At 38.7% G+C, this 14,628-nt stretch overlaps 1 long non-coding RNA gene across 1 annotated transcript in view; it reads right to left on the bottom strand.

Moving 5' to 3' along the window:
- Positions 1-14,284, bottom strand: part of LOC146690152 (uncharacterized) — a 71,729-nt gene extending 57,445 nt beyond the window's left edge. Inside the window, exons 1-2 of the long non-coding RNA XR_014915735.1 lie at positions 14,047-14,284; positions 12,844-12,977 (exon numbers count right to left, since the gene is read on the bottom strand). This is a non-coding gene — a long non-coding RNA (uncharacterized LOC146690152). The remainder of the gene's footprint in view (positions 1-12,843; positions 12,978-14,046) is intronic.
- Between the last annotated feature and the right edge of the window lie 344 nt (positions 14,285-14,628).

Below are 14,628 nucleotides of genomic sequence, written 5' to 3'. Positions count from 1 at the left end.
ACGGAAAAAGCACAGAGGCCAACTTTGACATGAAAAGGTGTAAAAACAAGTACAAGATATTTACAATAAGCAGACCTCAGTGCAAGAAAGAGCCTTTCCAACACTGATAAGCACAGAGGCCAACTTTGACATTAAAAGGTGTTCAAACAAGTACAAGATATTTACAATAAGCAGACCTCATTGCAAGAAAGAGTCTTTCCAACACTGATAAGCACAGAGGCCAACTTTGACATGAAAAGGTGTAAAAACAAGTACAAGATATTTACAATAAGCAGACCTCAGTGCAAGAAAGAGTCTTTCTAACACTGATAAGCACAGAGGCCAACTTTGACATGAAAAGGTGTAAAAACAAGTACAAGATATTTACAATAAGCAGACCTCAGTGCAAGAAAGAGTCTTTTCAACACTGAAAAAGCACAGAGGCCAACTTTGACATTAAAAGGTGTAAAAACCAAGTACAAGATATTTACAATAAGCAGACCTCAGTGCAAGAAAGAGTCTTTCCAACACGGAAAAAGCAAAGAGGCCAACTTTAACATTAAAAGGTCTTCAAACAAGTACAAGATATTTACAATAAGCAGACCTCAGTGCAAGAAAGAGTCTTTTCAACACTGAAAAAGCACAGAGGCCAACTTTGACATTAAAAGGTGTAAAAACCAAGTACAAGATATTTACAATAAGCAGACCTCAGTGCAAGAAAGAGTCTTTCCAACACTGAAAAAGCACAGAGGCCAACTTTGACATTAAAAGGTGTAAAAACCAAGTACAAGATATTTACAATAAGCAGACCTCAGTGCAAGAAAGAGTCTTTTCAACACTGAAAAAGCACAGAGGCCAACTTTGACATTAAAAGGTGTAAAAACCAAGTACAAGATATTTACAATAAGCAGACCTCAGTGCAAGAAAGAGCCTTTCCAACACTGAAAAAGCAAAGAGGCCAACTTTAACATTAAAAGGTGTTCAAACAAGTACAAGATATTCACAATAAGCAGACCTCAGTGCAAGAAAGAGCCTTTCCAACACTGATAAGCACAGAGGCCAACTTTGACATGAAAAGGTGTAAAAACAAGTACAAGATATTTACAATAAGCAGACCTCAGTGCAAGAAAGAGTCTTTCTAACATTGATAAGCACAGAGGCCAACTTTGACATTAAAAGGTGTTCAAACAAGTACAAGATATTCACAATAAGCAGACCTCAGTGCAAGAAAGAGTCTTTTCAACACTGAAAAAGCACAGAGGCCAACTTTAACATTAAAAGCTCTTCAAACAAGTACAAGATATTTACAATAAGCAGACCTCAGTGCAAGAAAGAGTCTTTCCAACACTGAAAAAGCACAGAGGCCAACTTTGACATTAAAAGGTGTAAAATCAAGTACAAGATATTTACAATAAGCAGACCTCAGTGCAAGAAAGAGTCTTTCCAACACTGAAAAAGGACAGAGGCCAACTTTGACATTAAAAGGTGTTCAAACAAGTACAAGATATTTACAATAAGCAGACCTCAAATCAAGAAAGAGTCTTTCCAACACTGAAAAAGCACAGAGGCCAACTTTGACATGAAAAGGTGTTCAAACAAGTACAAGATATTTACAATAAGCAGACCTCAGTGCAAGAAAGAGTCTTTCCAACACGGAAAAAGCACAGAGGCCAACTTTGACATGAAAAGGTGTTCAAACAAGTACAAGATATTTACAATAAGCAGCCCTCAGTGCAAGAAAGAGTCTTTCCAACACGGAAAAAGCACAGAGGCCAACTTTGACATGAAAAGGTGTAAAAACAAGTACAAGATATTTACAATAAGCAGACCTCAGTGCAAGAAAGAGTCTTTCCAACACGGAAAAATCACAGAGGCCAACTTTGACATGAAAAGGTGTTCAAACAAGTACAAGATATTTACAATAAGCAGACCTCATTGCAAGAAAGAGTCTTTCCAACACTGATAAGCACAGAGGCCAACTTTGACATGAAAAGGTGTAAAAACAAGTACAAGATATTTACAATAAGCAGACCTCAGTGCAAGAAAGAGTCTTTCTAACATTGATAAGCACAGAGGCCAACTTTGACATTAAAAGGTGTTCAAACAAGTACAAGATATTCACAATAAGCAGACCTCAGTGCAAGAAAGAGTCTTTCCAACACTGAAAAAGCACAGAGGCCAACTTTGACATGAAAAGGTGTAAAAACAAGTACAAGATATTCACAATAAGCAGACCTCAGTGCAAGAAAGAGTCTTTCCAACACTGATAAGCACAGAGGCCAACTTTGACATGAAAAGGTGTAAAAATCAAGTACAAGATATTTACAATAAGCAGACCTCAGTGCAAGAAAGAGTCTTTCCATCACTGATAAGCACAGAGGCCAACTTTGACATGAAAAGGTGTAAAAATCAAGTACAAGATATTTACAATAAGCAGACCTCAGTGCAAGAAAGAGTCTTTCCAACACGGAAAAAGCAAAGAGGCCAACTTTAACATTAAAAGGTGTTCAAACAAGTACAATATATTAACAATAAGCAGACCTCAGTGCAAGAAAGAGCCTTTCCAACACTGATAAGCACAGAGGCCAACTTTGACATTAAAAGGTGTTCAAACAAGTACAAGATATTTACAATAAGCAGACCTCAGTGCAAGAAAGAGTCTTTCTAACACTGAAAAAGCACAGAGGCCAACTTTGACATTAAAAGGTGTTCAAACAAGTACAAGATATTTACAATAAGCAGCCCTCAGTGCAAGAAAGAGTCTTTCTAACACTGCAAAAGCACAGAGGCCAACTTTGACATTAAAAGGTGTTCAAACAAGTACAAGATATTTACAATAAGCAGATCTCAGTGCAAGAAAGAGTCTTTCCAACACTGAAAAAGCACAGAGGCCAACTTTGACATTAAAAGGTGTTCAAACAAGTACAAGATATTTACAATAAGCAGCCCTCAGTGCAAGAAAGAGTCTTTCTAACACTGAAAAAGCACAGAGGCCAACTTTGACATTAAAAGGTGTTCAAACAAGTACAAGATATTTACAATAAGCAGCCCTCAGTGCAAGAAAGAGTCTTTCCAACACGGAAAAAGGAAAGAGGCCAACTTTAACATTAAAAGGTCTTCAAACAAGTACAAGATATTTACAATAAGCAGCCCTCAGTGCAAGAAAGAGTCTTTCTAACACTGAAAAAGCACAGAGGCCAACTTTGACATGAAAAGGTGTAAAATCAAGTACAAGATATTTACAATAAGCAGACCTCAGTGCAAGAAAGAGCCTTTCCAACACTGATAAGCACAGAGGCCAACTTTGACATTAAAAGGTGTAAAAACAAGTACAAGATATTTACAATAAGCAGACCTCGGTGCAAGAAAGAGCCTTTCCAACACTGATAAGCACAGAGGCCAACTTTGACATTAAAAGGTGTAAAAACAAGTACAAGATATTTACAATAAGCAGACCTCGGTGCAAGAAAGAGCCTTTCCAACACTGATAAGCACAGAGGCCAACTTTGACATTAAAAGGTGTTCAAACAAGTACAAGATATTTACAATAAGCAGACCTCAGTGCAAGAAAGAGTCTTTCCAACACTGAAAAAGCACAGAGGCCAACTTTGACATTAAACGGTGTTCAAACAAGTACAAGATATTTACAATAAGCAGACCTCAGTGCAAGAAAGAGTCTTTCCAACACTGATAAGCACAGAGGCCAACTTTGACATTAAAAGGTGTAAAAACAAGTACAAGATATTTACAATAAGCAGACCTCAGTGCAAGAAAGAGCCTTTCCAACACTGATAAGCACAGAGGCCAACTTTGACATTAAAAGGTATAAAAACAAGTACAATATATTCACAATAAGCAGACCTCAGTGCAAGAAAGAGTCTTTCCAACACTGATAAGCACAGAGGCCAACTTTGACATTAAAAGGTGTTCAAACAAGTACAAGATATTTACAATAAGCAGCCCTCAGTGCAAGAAAGAGTCTTTCCAACACTGATAAGCACAGAGGCCAACTTTGACATTAAAAGGTGTTCAAACAAGTACAAGATATTTACAATAAGCAGACCTCAGTGCAAGAAAGAGTCTTTCCAACACTGATAAGCACAGAGGCCAACTTTGACATGAAAAGGTGTAAAAATCAAGTACAAGATATTTACAATAAGCAGACCTCAGTGCAAGAAAGAGTCTTTCCAACACTGATAAGCACAGAGGCCAACTTTGACATGAAAAGGTGTAAAAACAAGTACAAGATATTAACAATAAGCAGACCTCAGTGCAAGAAAGAGTCTTTCCATCACTGATAAGCTCAGAGGCCAACTTTGACATGAAAAGGTGTAAAAACAAGTACAAGATATTTACAATAAGCAGACCTCAGTGCAAAAACGTGTCTTTCCAACACTGACAAGCACAGAGGCCAACTTTGACATGAAAAGGTGTTCAAACAAGTACAAGATATTTACAATAAGCAGACCTCAGTGCAAGAAAGAGTCTTTCCAACACTGCAGAAGCACAGAGGCCAACTTTGACATTAAAAGGTGTAAAATCAAGTACAAGATATTTACAATAAGCAGACCTCAGTGCAAGAAAGAGTCTTTCTAACACTGCAGAAGCACAGAGGCCAACTTTGACATGAAAAGGTGTAAAAACAAGTACAAGATATTTACAATAAGCAGACCTCAGTGCAAGAAAGAGTCTTTCCAACACTGATAAGCACAGATGCCAACTTTGACATTAAAAGGTGTTCAAACAAGTACAAGATATTTACAATAAGCAGCCCTCAGTGCAAGAAAGAGTCTTTCCAACACTGATAAGCACAGAGGCCAACTTTGACATGAAAAGGTGTAAAAACAAGTACAAGATATTTACAATAAGCAGACCTCAGTGCAAGAAAGAGTCTTTCTAACACTGCAGAAGCGCAGAGGCCAACTTTGACATTAAAAGGTGTAAAATCAAGTACAAGATATTTACAATAAGCAGACCTCAGTGCAAGAAAGAGTCTTTTCAACACTGAAAAGCACAGAGGCCAACTTTGACATTAAAAGGTGTAAAAACAAGTACAAGATATTTACAATAAGCAGACCTCAGTGCAAGAAAGAGTCTTTCCAACACTGAAAAAGCACAGAGGCAAACTTTGACATTAAAAGGTGTTCAAACAAGTACAAGATATTAACAATAAGCAGACCTCAGTGCAAGAAAGAGTCTTTCCAACACTGATAAGCACAGAGGCCAACTTTGACATTAAAAGGTGTTCAAACAAGTACAAGATATTTACAATAAGCAGCCCTCAGTGCAAGAAAGAGTCTTTCCAACACTGATAAGCACAGAGGCCAACTTTGACATTAAAAGGTGTTCAAATAAGTACAAGATATTTACAATAAGCAGACCTCAGTGCAAGAAAGAGTCTTTCCAACACTGATAAGCACAGAGGCCAACTTTGACATGAAAAGGTGTAAAAATCAAGTACAAGATATTAACAATAAGCAGACCTCAGTGCAAGAAAGAGTCTTTCCAACACGGAAAAAGCAAAGAGGCCAACTTTAACATTAAAAGGTCTTCAAACAAGTACAAGATATTTACAATAAGCAGACCTCAGTGCAAGAAAGAGTCTTTCCAACACTGATAAGCACAGAGGCCAACTTTGACATGAAAAGGTGTAAAAATCAAGTACAAGATATTTACAATAAGCAGACCTCAGTGCAAGAAAGAGCCTTTCCAACACTGATAAGCACAGAGGCCAACTTTGACATGAAAAGGTGTAAAAACAAGTACAAGATATTAACAATAAGCAGACCTCAGTGCAAGAAAGAGTCTTTCCATCACTGATAAGCACAGAGGCCAACTTTGACATGAAAAGGTGTAAAAACAAGTACAAGATATTTACAATAAGCAGACCTCAGTGCAAAAACGTGTCTTTCCAACACTGACAAGCACAGAGGCCAACTTTGACATGAAAAGGTGTTCAAACAAGTACAAGATATTTACAATAAGCAGACCTCAGTGCAAGAAAGAGTCTTTCCAACACTGCAGAAGCACAGAGGCCAACTTTGACATTAAAAGGTGTAAAATCAAGTACAAGATATTTACAATAAGCAGACCTCAGTGCAAGAAAGAGTCTTTCTAACACTGCAGAAGCACAGAGGCCAACTTTGACATGAAAAGGTGTAAAAACAAGTACAAGATATTTACAATAAGCAGACCTCAGTGCAAGAAAGAGTCTTTCCAACACTGATAAGCACAGATGCCAACTTTGACATTAAAAGGTGTTCAAACAAGTATAAGATATTTACAATAAGCAGCCCTCAGTGCAAGAAAGAGTCTTTCCAACACTGATAAGCACAGAGGCCAACTTTGACATGAAAAGGTGTAAAAACAAGTACAAGATATTTACAATAAGCAGACCTCAGTGCAAGAAAGAGTCTTTCTAACACTGCAGAAGCGCAGAGGCCAACTTTGACATTAAAAGGTGTAAAATCAAGTACAAGATATTTACAATAAGCAGACCTCAGTGCAAGAAAGAGTCTTTCCAACACTGATAAGCACAGAGGCCAACTTTGACATTAAAAGGTGTAAAATCAAGTACAAGATATTTACAATAAGCAGACCTCAGTGCAAGAAAGAGTCTTTTCAACACTGAAAAGCACAGAGGCCAACTTTGACATTAAAAGGTGTAAAAACAAGTACAAGATATTTACAATAAGCAGACCTCAGTGCAAGAAAGAGTCTTTCCAACACTGAAAAAGCACAGAGGCCAACTTTGACATTAAAAGGTGTAAAAACAAGTACAAGATATTTACAATAAGCAGACCTCAGTGCAAGAAAGAGTCTTTCCAACACTGATAAGCTCAGAGGCCAACTTTGACATGAAAAGGTGTAAAATCAAGTACAAGATATTTACAATAAGCAGACCTCAGTGCAAGAAAGAGTCTTTCCAACACTGATAAGCTCAGAGGCCAACTTTGACATGAAAAGGTGTAAAAACAAGTACAAGATATTTACAATAAGCAGACCTCAGTGCAAGAAAGAGTCTTTCCAACACTGATAAGCTCAGAGGCCAACTTTGACATAAAAAGGTGTAAAATCAAGTACAAGATATTTACAATAAGCAGACCTCGGTGCAAGAAAGAGTCTTTCCAACACTGAAAAAGCACAGAGGCCAACTTTGACATTAAAAGGTGTTCAAACAAGTACAAGATATTTACAATAAGCAGACCTCAGTGCAAGAAAGAGTCTTTCCAACACTGAAAAAGCACAGAGGCAAACTTTGACATTAAAAGGTGTTCAAACAAGTACAAGATATTTACAATAAGCAGACCTCAGTGCAAGAAAGAGTCTTTCCAACACTGATAAGCTCAGAGGCCAACTTTGACATGAAAAGGTGTAAAAACAAGTACAAGATATTTACAATAAGCAGACCTCAGTGCAAGAAAGAGTCTTTCCAACACTGAAAAAGCACAGAGGCCAACTTTGACATTAAAAGGTGTTCAAACAAGTACAAGATATTAACAATAAGCAGACCTCAGTGCAAGAAAGAGTCTTTCCAACACTGAAAAAGCACAGAGGCCAACTTTGACATGAAAAGGTGTAAAAACAAGTACAAGATATTAACAATAAGCAGACCTCAGTGCAAGAAAGAGTCTTTCCAACACTGAAAAAGCACAGAGGCCAACTTTGACATGAAAAGGTGTAAAAACAAGTACAAGATATTAACAATAAGCAGACCTCAGTGCAAGAAAGAGTCTTTCCAACACTGAAAAATCACAGAGACCAACTTTGACATTAAAAGGTGTAAAAACAAGTACAAGTGTTAACTCAAAATACACGACGTCGTACTCTCAGTCACAGCGCTTTATTTGTTCCGCCATTTTTCATACGGACAACAACAACAACCCTTCGCGGGTTACAGTACTCTCGCGATAAAATAGAAAATAACAAGTTAACAATCTCCCTCTTTCTTAAAATAAAATAAAATAAAAGTATAAACACACCCCTGTAAACATTTGTATACATATATGTATATATTTATATAAACAAAAAAAATTTTCAAAAGTGCTTTGCTTTACTTAAAGCATACTATCATTGCACACAATAAACAATGGTACATTTGAATGCAAAGACAACTTTGTAAACAAAGGATTACAGTATCCAGAGTCCTTCATCTAGCGCCTTTAGAAGGGTTAAAGGTGAAACTCCCTTTTTTGTCAGACAATCAGCAAGTTGAGATTTTGAATCTGACCAACAAACCTGTCTGATTTTCTTGCCTTGTATGAGCTCTTTAATGCTGCTCATTTCTAGCCCCAGTCTCTTCTCTGTAACCTGCTTAGTAGACTTGAGTGCATCAAACAAGGAATGATTATCAGTCACACAGATCAAAGGAAGAGCGTTTAGACCAGTGTTACCAGTTGTAAGCTCAGAAAAAAGTGTTGCCAGGAAGACTGCACTGTCTATTCCATCTGACATGGCAAGAGTTTCTCCTGCCAGTGTACTTCTGACCACGCGCCTGATTTTTTTAGACTGCCAGAAGAGAGGACAAAACTTTCCTCCTTTACCCATAAGGACGATTAATGCCCCTCCTTGAGTACCGCCATCAGGAAGGTTGCCAAATGAAGCATCACTGAAAACAACCAATGCCAGATCCTCACTGTTACCCAAGTGCTGAAACTTAAGAGTCCCTTTCTCTGCCTTAAGTTTACGGATTACTTTGTTCACTTCATGAATAGACTGTACAGTTGCATCTTTGATATTAGATCCAAGGCTACATGTGTCAAACATAACATCAGGCCTTGTTTGTTTGGCAACCCACAAAATCTGTCCTATTTTTGACCTGAGTTGCTCACGTTCTGTTTCACTTAAGGAAGCCTCCCTCTGTACAGCCCGTGCTGCTTGTAACTGAACCGGTTGTAGGTTGTCAATGTAAAGTTGTTGATGCACCTCTATTACATCATTAACTGTACAAATGTCCATACCAACATAAGAAAAGCTGTCATGTTCTTCACGGCCCACAAGGAAGGTAGATTTCAGTACAGGAATGATATGAGTTGCAAAGTGACTTGAACCAGCCCAAAGGAAATCATCAACGTGACATGCAAGCACTCCTGTAACCTCAGATTGTTCATTCTGCCAATAGAACACTGCAGGATCAACCTGTGATATTTTACCACCAGTTTTGAGCATAATGTCTTTGACCTTATTGTACCAATAAAGTGAACCATCTGCAAGTCCATAAACACACTTTTTCAGTTTCCATAGAACATTGTCCTTGCCAGCTTCAGGTGGGGGACGAAGATAGATGCCTCTTGACAGTTCCATTCCCTGCAAGAAGGCAGATTTAATGTCCATTGAATTTACTCTCCACTTGTTTTGACATATCACAGCTAGCACCAGTCTGAGGGACTCAGACGCACATGTTGGAGAGTCTTTCTGTAGTTCTTTAGTATTTACCTCTTCAAACCCCCGTGCCACAAGTCGAGCCTTTGGGACAACACCATTAGTAGTTTCTTTGAGTGTACAGACCCATCTAGTAGACAGACATTTTTGACCCAGTTCTTTCACTTCATCAAACACACCATTACTTTGCCAGCTCTCAATCTCCTGCTGCTTATCAGAATCAAAGGAAATATCTTTTGTTATGAGTACATCTGCATCTCTGTTTTCACCTTCACTACCATCATGCTCAAGATATTGCACATTGTACCAGTTTTTGTATTGCCCTTTTGCTTTTCCCGCTCTGCCTAGCACTCTGGCTGTGTGTTGAACACCGTTGTCTCTGTTGGTAAAAGCAATCAGCTGTCCTGATCTTAATTTTACATTTGCAGAGACGTGATCAGTGGGTGTAGAGGGCTCATTTGCAGTTTGTGTGACAGACATGTTTTCTGTAGTGTTGGTTTCTCTGTCAATAGTGATGTCTTCTTCCTCACTAATACTCTGTTCACCATCGGGTGTGTCAGTGTCATCATTTTCAACTGCGTCTTTGTTGTCATCATCAGTAGTACTGTGTGGTATTTGTTTATCTCCAGTCTGTGAATCCACTTTAGTCAATCTTGACTGGTGTACTCTTACAAGAGTCCCCCCATGTCTTACAAATACAACAGTTCCATCCTGCCCAATAACTACACCTGGACCCTTCCACTCTGTACAGTCGACTCGTTTGTAGTATACTTTATCTCCTGCCTCATATTTGTCATCTGTAGGCCTAAGTTGTTTGCGTAGTGCTCTCCTGATCCTTTCTGAACACTCTGCCTCAGTAAATGCTTTCCTGGAAGCTACTCTTGCACTTACAGTTGTGCCCTCTAAGGCAGGTGGCTTATCCATCAACACAGAAGGAAGGTTGGGGTTTTGGCCAAACACAAGTTGATGTGGACTATAACCATGTACATTAAGCATACTGTTTTTGGCCATAAGGGCCCAGTCTAGCGCAGTGTGCCAGTCACATCCACGTTCCTTTTTTACCTTCAGGAGGATTTCTGTAAGTGTCATGTTATGTCTCTCCAGTAGTCCGTTGCTCCAGGGACTATACCCCGCCGTTGTTTTTACCTCAATGTTGAAGTTTTCAGCCATGTCCCGAATGTCTGTGTTGTTGAACTCTCCGCCGTTGTCTGTGTAGAGCCGTCTGGGGGCACCGTGAATGCTTATCCAGGTGTGAATGAAGGAGTTGATGATCTCTGCAGCTTTCTTTGTCTTTACGATGCTGCCGGCACTGAAGCGTGTGAAGTGGTCGATGATGTGAAGGTACCACACATTGGGCTCCAGCTCATGTAGATCCATCGCTACTGTCTCATTATACTCAGAAGCCAGGGGTAGACCAACAGCAGGTCTCGGCTTGGTTTTGCAATATTTCTGACAAATGTCACAGTCATGAACTATCTCTTGTAGAATAACTGCACATTGTTTATCTGTATTGCCAGAGCTTTGGATGAGCCTCAATAACCTCTCTGCAGATGCATGACCAAACTGCTTATGAAGTTTCACAAGGACTTTCTGTTTCTCTTTTGTAGACATTTCAGCAGTTACCATGAGAACTTCATTTTCATTGCAACTTTCTGTAGTATTTTCATCTCTAATGTCCACGCAATAGTGTCCCGAACTAGTGAGCTCTAGAGGAACAGGCTGCTTGAACATGACAACACTGTCATTCTCCATGTCTAGAACAGTCCCTGCTTTCTTGAGAGACGTTTTGCTCAGTAGTAGTGGAATGTCAACAGGAACTACTTCACTTTCAATGTCACATTTTGTTTGTCCAATTTTGGCTGGAAGTTTCACTTTTCTGCTGGAATACACTACAATACCATCCCCAAAGCGAAATGGTCTGGAGCTGGGGGTTTCTGATTGCAACAGCTTGTTTACTTGGCCTTGGCTGAGGTCACGCATGTAACTATCTAGCCACTTCTGACCACAAACTGTACGTGTACATGCAGTATCAATAATGGTTGACCCCAGTGCCTCAGTCAGGAAAATTTCAGCGTCTGTCATTGAGGCTTTAGTGTACAAAGTAATGTTACACTCCTCCACTTTTTCATCCGGTTATAACGCTGTTCAAAGTCTATAATGTAGTCTGCCATGGACACGCTGTGGTTCTTTGCAATGGAGTCAAAACACGAGTAGGCTTCATAAGCGCGGTCTTTCTCTTCTCTCTGAAACACCGCGTCAAGTTTTGCAAGCAGTATTTCCATACCGTAATCTTTGTCCAAATCTTCTGCGGGTATCTCCATGGCCGTTTCTCTGGCTCTTCCCTCAAGGCCCAGCACCACCGCGAGTGCCTGTTTCTTTTTATCCAGCTCCGTAACTCGTCTCCAGATGTTGACTTCATTCTTCCAGCATTCGTATGGCCTGGCTTCATCAAGCTTTGGTGGTACTTTGTAATTGGAAACCATCCTCTGCTACCAATGTTAACTCAAAAGACACGACGTCGTACTCTCATTCACAGCGCTTTATTCATTCCGCCATTTTTCATACGGACAACAACAACAACCCTTCGCGGGCAACAGTACTCTCGCGATAAAACAGAAAATAACAAGTTAACACAATATATTTACAATAAGCAGACCTCAGTGCAAGAAAGAGTCTTTCCACCAATGAAAAAGCACAAAGGCCAACTTTGAAATTCAAAGGTGTAAAAACAAGTACAAGATATTTGCAATAAGCAGACCTCGGTTCAAGAAAGAGTCTTTCCAACACTGAAAAAGCACAGAGGCCAACTTTGACATTAAAAGGTGTAAAAACAAGTACAAGATATTTACAATAAGCAGACCTCAGTGCAAGAAAGAGTCTTTCCAACACTGAAAAAGCACAGAGGCCAACTTTGACATTAAAAGGTCTTCAAACAAGTACAATATATTTACAATAAGCAGACCTCAGTGCAAGAAAGAGTCTTTCCAACACTGAAAAAGCACAAAGGCCAACTTTGACATGAAAAGGTGTTCAAACAAGTACAAGATATTTACAATAAGCAGACCTCAGTGCAAGAAAGAGTCTTTCCAACACTGAAAAAGCACAAAGGCCAACTTTGACATGAAAAGGTGTTCAAACAAGTACAAGATATTTACAATAAGCAGACCTCAGTGCAAGAAAGTGTCTTTCCAACACTGATAAGCACAGAGGCCAACTTTGACATTAAAAGGTGTAAATACAAGTACAAGATATTTACAATAAGCAGACCTCAGTGCAAGAAAGAGTCTTTCCAACACTGAAAAAGCACAGAGGCCAACTTTGACATTAAAAGGTGTAAAAACAAGTACAAGATATTTACAATAAGCAGACCTCAGTGCAAGAAAGCAAGGTGGGGAGGGGGTACTCACCTTCCACTTCACTGACACGCATCAGCATCCAGTTCTTCATGAGAAGAGGGGGAGGATGAGAGGGCGATGTACTCACCTTTACTGACACGCACGGTATCAGTGTCCCACGCTTCATCAGAAGAGATGGCGCTCAGGAGACTGTCATCAAGGATCCTGATGACTTCAGAAAGGTCTCGTTCTTGGGACGTTCAACAATGTAGTCAAGACAGCCTGTAAGGAAACAAAGTTTAAAATAACAGTAGGAATGTAGTAAGCACCCAGTGCTAAAGCTACAGGCTACATTCATATCAGACTGAATGACACTTTACTTGTTCATGTGAGAAGAAAACAAGATTTCAACTATGTCCACAATCATTAAGTGAAGCATCCAAATCTCTGCCAAGGCAGCTCACTCTGTGCACACTACACTTTTAAGGTAACAGTATTGTATTTTGTATACATTCATTTTGTTTATTTGTTCTTTTTAAACCTTTATGCAAACACTACGTTGGACTAGGTCATGGATAATAGGTACTGATTTGTAAAGAACTGGACATGAATAGCATACTGCAGAAAATCCATAAATAATTTAGCAGCTCATTCTCATATTTTTTTTAATTCTTTCATTAACGATGTAAAATATAACGAAACATTTAATCTCCCCATGTACCAATTCCATGTCCTAAATATTGCTAATGCAAAAAAGGCAGTAGAACTCCACACACAATTTTAAAAATAAAACACATTTTTGTAACAGTTTGACTTTATGATTATTTTTGACTATGATTGATGTTTTAATATTCTTTTTTATATTATTTCATTTTATTTTATTTATCATCGCATATGTAGCTGGGAAAAAGTTATAGTTTATTCAAATGAAGCCTTTGAGAAGAAAATGATGTCAGGACCTACAGGGGACCTGGTGTGTTTACTCCTATATGTCCTAACATTGTGAGGAGATGCTGTTACCATAGAAACCGATATACACATATACATATGTATATTTGGGGAGGGGGGCATTTTACGAATTTTAAGCTAATTTTAACCATTTCATTGGAAAAAAGTGTCAAATTTGAAGGCTTCAAATCAAAGTAAAACCTTTTTTCACATTCATACACCAGTCGGTAATAAATTCTACACCTCTCCTGGAAAATTTAAAGCATAAAAGCGATTTGCCAGGAAAAGTCTTAGAACACACTTATTTTGATCACATTAAAACGTGATATTCACACTGGAACCTGTAAAATTACTATAGTCATCTAGTGATTCTTGAAATAATTGAAGAAATTTTGAAATGTACCTGGTGGCTGTCGACGAGTCGGGGTCCACGATCTTCAAGCTTTGCTGTTATGATGAAACACAAGTACAAAAGATCCAAAGATGCAGTAGTTGTTGTTGCTTTGTAGTAAAATCCGCTTTCTGTAGAAATATTCTCCAAAAGTTATCTTTCCACAAGCTGAGCTTGGAGCAGGTCAAGACAAATCCAAGAGCAAGTGTAAAGGAACAGCTGGAACCTTGCGCAGCATTCATATACCAACAGCCTGCATGGTTACGGTTGCTAACATGCGTGTGCACGTGATATAACTATATGAACTGAGCCCATCAGTGTAATTTACAGTAAAGTTATGGTCATTTATAGTTACTGCCTTTGTCACCCTTTATGTGGGATGTCTAATAACCATGTAGGTATATCCAGAAATAAACACAGATATTAGAAAGCAGTAAGTCAGTACCTGAGATGTTTGTTTCAGTGAATAACATTAGCATAGCTCATGCTAATATTACAGCTTCACATTTTTCTTTTCAAAGGTAACAAAAACTTTGCGTTCTCGCTACTTACCATGCTGTAATACAGGTATATGCTAGCAATGACAACATTTAA

This window comes from Copadichromis virginalis, linkage group LG16 (genome assembly GCF_057382275.1).
Source record: "Copadichromis virginalis isolate Kocher_CV1m ecotype Utaka linkage group LG16, C_Virginalis_male_GT1.1, whole genome shotgun sequence".
NCBI lineage: Eukaryota > Metazoa > Chordata > Actinopteri > Cichliformes > Cichlidae > Copadichromis > Copadichromis virginalis.
Note: the sequence above shows the minus strand (reverse complement) of the source record. Positions and strands in the feature narration are given on the sequence as shown.